This window comes from Lathamus discolor, chromosome 5 (genome assembly GCF_037157495.1).
Source record: "Lathamus discolor isolate bLatDis1 chromosome 5, bLatDis1.hap1, whole genome shotgun sequence".
NCBI classification, from domain to species: Eukaryota; Metazoa; Chordata; class Aves; order Psittaciformes; family Psittacidae; genus Lathamus; species Lathamus discolor.
The window spans coordinates 34,810,259-34,819,817 of record NC_088888.1 but is presented as its reverse complement, the minus strand read 5'-3'; positions in this window follow the sequence as shown (position 1 = coordinate 34,819,817).

Below are 9,559 nucleotides of genomic sequence, written 5' to 3'. Positions count from 1 at the left end.
ATTGCCATTGACTTCAAAGGGGCCAAGATAGTGTCCTCTTGTGCCTTTATTTTTGTGCTGAAAAATGGGATATTATGCTACTTGCCATTGTTTCTGAAGTGGGTTAAGATGCATGTAAAAATTAAGCTATTAAATTTTAAAAAATATATAATTATTACTGTATTTTCCATATTGTTTTCCATCATACTATTTTGTTTGCTTCTCTGATGGCCCCAAGGCACAGAGCAGATGTTTTCATTGAGCTGTCCTCAATTACTTTTAAATTACTTCTAAATTACTTCATCATTGAAAAATGGCAACAGTGCCAGTCTGGTAACATTCAGTCTCATCATCCCTCACATGCTTATAAAAGACAACTTCAGGAACATACATACATGGCATCAGAATCACCATCTTCAGATAACTCAGACAAACAGTAGGAGGGAGATGGAGAGGTAAAGGTAGGCAGGGAAGACTTAGAGAACACAAGACAGAAATGAGCAGAAAGAAGGAAAGGGGAAAAAGGCAAGTCATTTGTACAACTGAGAAACATTATAGTTTGGGTTTTCCTCAAGTATTGATGGCCTGAAATCCAATATTAGTTTAGCTTGATTCTTGAATCTGTTTTGCCTTAGAAATAATGAGGGAGCATATTATTAGAAAAAGGAAAAATCATTCCTCGAATGTCTGACAATGGAGCATTACTGAAAACTTCTGATTCCCCCAACAGAAAACCTCCTTTAAAAAAGACAAGTCATTAATCAGTAACAGCTGCTCCCAGCACCTGTTATTTATTCCCGTCATTAACACTTCCTTTAACATTTCTGACAGAAATGGGTATCTTTTCAATCTGATAGAAAAGTGCTCTTTGGAACATCCCCAGAACTTGGTGGCTGTGTTGGATCTACATTGTGTGTTTACAGCTTACCCCAGCATGGTACCGTAGCTCTTCTTTTTCACTTGTGGGTTGGGTTTTTCTTTATTGTAACTGTAGATTTAAAAAGCACTGAACATTCCATATCTTTTACTGGATGCTTGGGCAGCCTCTAATCTTTGGTATACCATGGCCAAGTGGTTACAGGGGCAGGAGCACACAGTGACTGTGGGGTGTGTACAGGTGCCAAAGGACTCCCAGGCACTACAGCTCCCCTATGCCTAATTCTCACTGAGGCAAATGAAACTCAGAGGGCTTACAAGCTGAGATTTCAGTGCTACAGGTCTTGTAATGTTTCTGTGTCAGTTTTGCCTTCTTTTGGAGCCTTCATCTCCCTGCTGAGATTGAGCCCAGCCCCGGTCCCCTGCAGAGCTGGCAAGGATGTTTCTCATCGGCCTTCACCCACCAGCACGGCTCTGTGAGCCCCTCCCCAGCTCTCCACTGGCATCCATGGGTCCATGGTGGCATCCCCAAGCACAGCCATGCCCTGCCTTACATCTTCCTGCAACAGCCCCTGGCTGCCACTTGCCCCTTCCCCTCCCAGTGCAGGAGGCACCCAAACCTCTCCTCATGTAGCAGAAGGAAACAGAGAAGATCAAACAGCAACAAGCATTGTTTAGAGGCACCTTTCCTTTATAGTCATTACCTGCAGACTTCCAGCACCAAAGATCGGTGTGGGAAGTGCCTGCTTTTCACCATCATCCAAAACCCTCCTGTGCACATGCAGAAGTGGGCTCTGAAAGTCCAGCTGGTTCTAGCAATCCTGGTTTGAAAACCTTATGATAAACACTAATATACGATATAAAATAGTAGATAATATAAAAGACATGTAGATGTGGTGCTTAGGGACATGTTTTAGTGGTGGATTTAGCAATGTTAGGTTAACAGTTGGACATGATGACCTTAAGAGTCATTTCCAACCGAAATGATTCTATGATTCTGTATTTCTGAATATAGCTAAACACATCAGCAGCAGTGAAGACATTCAAGCATATCTGTTATATTGCTGTTCATTGTTTCCTTTTTTTTTCCAACTCTCTCTTTCTGCTTAATAAATATCTGCCAAATCTGTTTCATGCTTATTCACACTTTAAACATTGAGATTTGTAGTGGTTTCCTACCACTGTTAGATGTTTTTTGTCTGAAAGCCACTGTTCTCATTTACGACTGTTGAAAGTGTGGCAACATTTCTGTTAGTCTTGGGGTTTATAATGTTGTTTTAGTGAAAAGCATGCATGGGGTTGGATTTAGGAGAACATTGTTTCTTTAATACAGATAGATAAAGAAAGCAGTGTATTGTATTTATCAAAAGGAAATGTCAGCAGAACTTTATAGTCTGGTAATTAGATAACGCAGATAAGTCTGCTGAGTTTGTGCGCTCACAACTGCCATTCCAGATAACACTTCCTGAAGTCAATTATAAGAACTTACTCAACATGGTAAATTTTTCGTGGCTACTTTAAACTGTACTTAAACTGACAAAGAAAGAAAGAAAAAGAAAGAAGAAAGAAAGAAAGAGAAAGAGAGAGAAAAAAGAAAGTAGAGGAGAGGAAAGGAAAGGAGAAAGGAAACGGAAAAGAAGAGAAAAGGAAAGGAAAGGAGAAAGAAAGAAAAGAAAAATAAAGAAAAAAAGAAAAGAAAAGAAAAGAAAAATGAAGATACAGGCTACAACAAGCACCATATGTAGTCATTCCACGTTAGCTTTTTGCTCTGAACAATCCTGCTTGCTTTGAGCGTTGAAAGAAAGCACTGGGCACCTGACTTTTCAAAAGACCCCCACAATCTCGGCAGCAGCAGCAACAGTTGTGTTAAACCATCACCATTGCAGGCAGTGGAGAATTCCACGGGCCCTTTGATTCAAACCAAGGTAAAACCAGACTGAAGCAAGGGGCTTACATTTTTCAGACAGGTGGCCTTTTTAAACACCCATGTTTGCATGTATGGGAAACCTCGTAAAGGAAAATCTTAGTGCCTTGAGCAGGAAAGTACACAAGTAAAAGCCAAATTATCTTGGATGCAGAACTTGGATCCAGAGTTGGAGGCCTGATTTTGCTCCATACAATTTTTACTTTAAATGTAGATAAGGTATTTTGACTCTATGCCCATTAAATAAGTTCTGAAGAGGTTTAATTTTTTTGTATTAATGGTTAAGTATTAGCCTTTTATGCTAGGAGTTCACATCTCATAATGCTTTGTGCCTCATTTAGTTAGTTGTTCTTGAGGATACCAGTTTTCTGTGTGCAGGTTACCATTAAAAGTATTTTCTGACATATGGTCAAATCCTGCAGTTTGCTTGTGGTAAATACAACCTTCCTCAGGCCACTAAAATGCTGCTTATGGCTAGAAAATGGGACAAGAGGCAGAACTTAGCCTTGAAGATGTTCATGTTCTAAGGCAAAATCAAAAGGAAAATGCACAAAATTTTAATGACGTGAGATTCCCAGATAAATTCTGTTTCTGGGAAAAATAAAGAAAAGGAAAGGAAGGTCTCAGCTAATTTGCTGTCTGCCAGGAAACACACACTTGTGATTTTGCTATATTGCTTCACAGAGAAAGTGAAACTCACAAGAGCTTTTCAACATGGTATTTCGGTTTGCCATAGTTGAAAAACAGTTTCCCCACTGAAAATCTCCTTCATAAAAATACTGACTTTAAAGTGTTGGGGAAAAAAAATATAGTTTTCTGTTAGGTAAAAGTTCTGAATAGAAACAATCATCCATTGTGAACATCCGGGCAGTGGTGGGACCTGGGTGCAGAAATGGCTTTGCAGCACATGTCCTCCCTGCACAAAGTGCTGGTCAGAGTTGTCTGTCTGCTCTGTCTTTCCCCACAGAATGTGCTGCCCTCACAAAGTTCTATTTTCATGTTACAAAAGAGAACACAGGAGACTCCCATCCTCATCCTTTCTCCTGCTCGGTCTTCAGCACCCTGGGAAATTATACTGTGGAAATACACACGCTAACCAGGAGTCCTGAGCCAGCACAGCTGTAAGTGCTTGAGCCTTGTCCAAACAGCTATGTATTTTCTTAATTATACCTGCATGTATATAGCCACACAGCCATGCTCTGCAAAACACAATGGTATAATACTGTGTGTGGAACATGTGAGAAAGTGTGTGGAGAACACAACGGCAACATGTGCTCGCAGCCCAGAAAGCCAGCTTTATCTTGGGCTGCATCTAAAGAAGCACAGCCAGCAGGTCAAGGGAGGTCATTCTGCCCTTCTGCTCTGGTGAGACCCCACCTGGAGTACTGTGTTCAGTTCTGGAGTCCTCAGCATAGAAAAGACATGGACCTGCTGGAGTGGGTCTGGAGAAAGGCCACAAAAATTATCAGAGGGATGGAGCACCTCTCCTGTGGAGACAGGCTGAGACAGCTGGGGTTGCTCAGCCTAGAGAAAAGGACTCTGGGAAGACCCCAACTCCAGCCTTTTAGTTCTTAAGAGGGGTCTACAAGAAAAACAGGGAGAGACCTTTTAGCAGGGCTTGTTCTGATAGAATGAGGGGTGATGGGTTTAAGCTGAAAGAGGGGAGATTCAGAATAGACATGAAGAAATTTTTTACAATGAGGGTGGTAAAACACTGGCGCAGGTTGCCCAGAGAGGTGGTGAATGCACCATCCCAGGAGACATTCAAGGCCAGGCTGGATGTGATCCTGGGCAACCTGGTCTAGTTGTAGATGTCCCGACTCACTGCAGGGGGGTTGGAATAGATGACTTTTGAAGGTGCCTTCCAACCCGTACTATTCTATGTGTCTGTGATTCTTCTACTAGGTTGGTTTGGATAAACAAATAAGGGAAGGTATCTGCACTGATGTACATGATCTTTCTTTTGATGTAGCTGCATCTACACCGGCCATTCAGCTGGTATAGTTTTATACCATGAAAAAAAGGAACTCACCCTGGACATATACAACCCATGCACAGAGTGGGCTTTAAAGTAAGCAATACCCGTTTATATAGTTGCCTCTAGCAGGTGACATGAGTCTGCACTGACACTCACAGTTACCCCCACAGCTAACACATGAGTTCCTCATCTATGCCAAGGAGTAAAGCATTCTTGAATATGGCATTAAGATGCTCTGGATACACCTGTGCTGGGAAATTAAGCAGCTCCAGGCCTCAATCATCTGTATTATTGTGTTGCTACAGGGGTCCCTGCCATGCTTTTGTCCCCAGTTTAGCAGTGTCCCAGGTTCTTCCTAGGCACAAAGCAGGAACCATCCCCCACGGGCAATGTGGTTGTGAGCAGTCAGTTTGGGAGGGTAAGGCAGTTTAACACTATGGATATAGACTGGTCCATACTGACTGGCTCTGCAGGGCCAGAGAGCAGCCCCAACAGCCTCAAATGTATTGGTGCAGAAGATGAGGCTGCAGTGGGAGAAAAGACCAGGGATGTTTCTTCCTAAGAAAAAACCCCAACTTGTCATGAGGATGCTGTGACCTCCAGCCTCATCTCCCCTGCCTCCCTGCCCCATTGACCAAGCAGCAGCCCCACATAGCAGTGGGTCTGTTGTTCACCTCTGCCCCACTGCAAGCAGGAGAATCAACTGTCAAATTTTCACAATAGGCCCCATGATTCATCTGAAAATCTGCCTCATAGTGCACATTGAGTCTTTCCTGACCAGCTTCTTGATTTCTCTGACTTGCACAGTAGGTAGCAGAGACACAGTCAGGTGAAGGTAGTGGCTCCTGAAGAGGGGAGGGAATGAAGAGGTTCCCCATTCATCTGTCACAAGTAGACGTCAGCACCAGGACAGATTGCTTCTCAGCTTGGGATCTGGGCGAGAAGTAGTTCTCAGGTCATTTTGTTTGAGATACATGACTTTGGATGTTAAGCCATACAAAGGGAGGTTTCCCAAGGTCTGTATCATTTCTGCAGCTTTCCTCCTTGTCGCTCATAGTCCTAAACCAAGTTGTATCTATATCCCTACCTGCAAAATGGCTTTACTGGAAGAGAGCCAGCTACAGAGCTTGAGTGCTAATCTGTGAGAGGAGGCTGATGGCACTGTGGCCACCCATATCAACACTGTGGCATCCTGTCTGTGCCATTGGCCCGCAGCTGCATCACATCCCCCCTGCACACACACCAACAGAGCTGCCTCCCTCCCGTTTGTCTCCTTGCTGCCAGTGCAGGGTTTGCATATCCTCCCTGCGATGATGGATGTTTCAATTGTGAGAGGGGTCTTCATTCCATACAAACATCTGAAAGGGCTTTGCAAAAAATAGCTCCCCACCTCGCAGACAGTCTGACTTGCAGAGATAGGAAATAGCCTTACTCGCCTTGGAGGGTATTTTAACGTCCACCACCACCACGATATCCTCTCACACACAGATGACCTCCTCCTGTTAGCACAACCAAGAGGCCCCCACTTTCCTAAGGTCTTGGAAAGATTAAGTGACACAGGTCCAAGGTTGCGCAGGAAGTCTTGGAGGGAGAGCTGGAAATAGAAGGTGGCCCTCCTGAGTCCCTCGACAGCGCCTTGACCACAAGACCATCCTTCCTCTCCCAAGGTTATACATTAGGTCTGTGATGGAGACAGGAATAGTACCCAGGTTTCCTGACACCCAAATTGTCCTGCTGCACTGTGTACAAAGTCAACACAGATATCAATTTAAAGCAATTTATAAGCCTGTGTCTTGCAATTAAAAGGAAGACATGCTGTCTGAACCCAAAGCTTCCTATGTTTCAAAAGCTGTAGCACACTTCACTTAAAAAGTCCCCTTGCACAAGCACACCCACTATTATCTCCCCACAGCTAACTTCTGCTGCTGTTTCAGTGCCTCTATGTTCCTAACATGTCCCATGCATGCCAACTTTGCCAATGCCACTTGCCACAGAGATACAGATTTGCAGGCAGAGGCATGGGCTGATGGGTGCCCCCTCCAGCCACCCTGTTGAGACCTGGCACCGAATGAGGCCAAACCCTCCCTGGCTGCTGCAGGGCGGAGGAGAGAAGATGTTGCAGGTCAAGTGGGAACATGAAGGGATGGTGCCACAGCAATGGCCTGGGGAGGGACCTCAGGCCCCTGAGGTCCTGGCACAGTGGACAGACTATCACCGGGGGTATGAGCCACCCAGGAGGCAGACCTGGGAACACCAGCCATGGTCTTTCATGTCTCCCACTGCATCAGTATGTGCAGCTTTCCCGGGGAGAGCCAGAGATGTGCTGTGTCAGGAGCGGCACGGTGCCATGTGTCCCCGCAGCTCGCTGGAGCCTTTCCATTAACTTAATGGGCTTTGGATCAGGCCCTGAATTCTCAGCTGTCCGGGCTAAACGGCCTTCCCCAGGCAGGCTCTCCTCTCATTTCAGAACCAAGAGGCCTTTCGGAGACCGTGCTGACAGGGAGGTTCCTGCCGCTTTCTGGCAGCAGAGCTCCCATCTGCGGGCAGGCACTGCCTTGGCAGGGCTGAGGCAGGCAGACACCCTCGTTGCCCCTTGCCCATGCTGTGCACCTCCTGCATCCCAACACGGTACCGGCACATGCCACTCTACCTCAAGCAAACACACACGACTTCCACCCCCTGCCCAGATCATCCAGTTTTTTCCCCAGAAAGGCCCAGGTACTAAATGTGAGGAATGCGGATCCATTGCTCCACACTACATGATTAAGCCTGCTATGGCCACCAAAAGCCCCTGTATACACACACAAACACACTAAGGTTTGGGGGAATTACTAATTCCGTACAAGACATAAATCCTGCAGTATGGCAGTAGCCTCAACCATGCTCATGACAGAAATGTGAGAAGCTGTTGGGCTCATCTGTGTAGCAATCATTTCAGAAGGTGCTCCAGGAGGACAAGACAATGGATTCATAGAATCATAGAATGGTTAGGGTTGGAAAGGACCTTGAGATCATTCAGTTCCAACCCCCCTGCCATGGGCAGGGACACCTCACCCTAGACCATGTCAGCCAAGGCTCTGTCCAACCTGGTCTTGAGCACTGCCAGGGATGAAGCATTTACCACTTCTTTGGGCACCCTGTGCCAGTGCCTCAGCACCCTCACAGTGAAGAACTCCTTCCTTATGTCTAACCTGAACTTCCCCTGTTTAAGTTTGAACCCATTTTCCTATCAATATAGTCCCTAATGAAGAGTCTCTCTCTAGCATCGCTGGCCTCTTTGCCCACAGTACATCTTCCTTGACTCACCAAGCTCAGCACTTCTGGTAATTAGCACACTCGGACAAATTGAGCTTTCTGAAGCTTTTATATTTTTAAGCAAAGTTAGATAGATGCCAGTGTTGTGCCTCCTGTGTGCTTTTCCAGACCTTTACCTGACTCCATATTAAAGCAGCACTTGCTATAGCACTGAAGACCTGACATTATAGAAGCACTCAGCCGTCAATGACCTTCCATTCATTACTGCTATTTCTATGGAACCAGCATTAAAAGGGCCCAGCTGAGACCATGGCACTGACTGCACAAAGTGCAGTGCCTGGTAAGAGGCAAGCCTGCTCCAAAAAGCCTGAGAAGAAGAGGAAAGAGGGAGAAATAGAGTGATTTGCCCAAGGTTCAAGAGAAACTCATCTCTCAGCAACAGAGATGGCAATAAAGCCTGCCAATGCTCCCTCGTTTGTCCAGCCTGTGAGGTTATGTTGCTATGTGAACACCTGCTGCCACACACACTGTTGTGCCTCATTTAATATATGATGCACTGACTGGTTATCAGCAGATTGTTATTTTACTGCTCAGGTGGAAAACACTGTTCAGACCATCACTGACAGGCTGGTTTTTAACACCTCGCATCACTCCCATGAAAGCTTGCCCTAAACAGACACTTTGGGGTAAATGAAGAGGCTGACCCTGCTGGGTCACTTCATGAGAAGTGAGTTAGTAGATCTTGTCTAAGGTTTGGCTTAGCGAGAAAGCCTTATAGGCTTTCTGCCTTATAGGCTCCTGCAGTCAGTTTTCCATTGACCTCACACCAAAGTCCAACTCTAGTGGTTCATGCACTTATATATGCTGAAACAAGGGGAGTACATATATACTTGACAGTTGCAGATCACCAGCTGAGATATTAGCTTGATTATATCTGCTGTCTCACTCTGTGTTTTGGATAGCACCCCACTCCCCTGAAGTGAATGGGAACAGAGGATTTTCATCTGCTCCCTGAAGCTGCAGGAGGTGGACCACAATGATTTGGGTTCAGATTTAATGGGGAAAACCGGAAATTATTTCCTAGGTTTTCCTTTTTTTCCTGAAGTGAAAGAACACTTTGCCTGTTTCTGAAGAGCAATTAATGTGCAGTGCAGCCTGAAGGACTTAGGGCAAACCAAATTGGGGAAATTGCCTTAGCATTGCAGCCAACCCACAGGATGGGATCACCCTGCCCTTATATGAAAGCAGCAGGCACAAGGGGCAGAGTGGAAACCAAAGATGCAACTAATCCTTCAGACAGGTATCGTAGCCAGGAGACTTGTGGCCACCATTCAATTAAGTGTCAGTCTTTCCTGGAGAAGAAAGAGCCACCCCCCGGCAGGTGTGACTGGGGGAGCTCATATCCCATGGGCATATAATAAAGACATGAACCGGGGACACTCGCTGGCATGCCCTGTGTGTCCCAAACTCGCCTGGACTCCAGGCAAGTGTTTGGGATTGGAAGGAATGAAGAGCTGAGTCATGATGAGCCCTACATCTGGACTGTG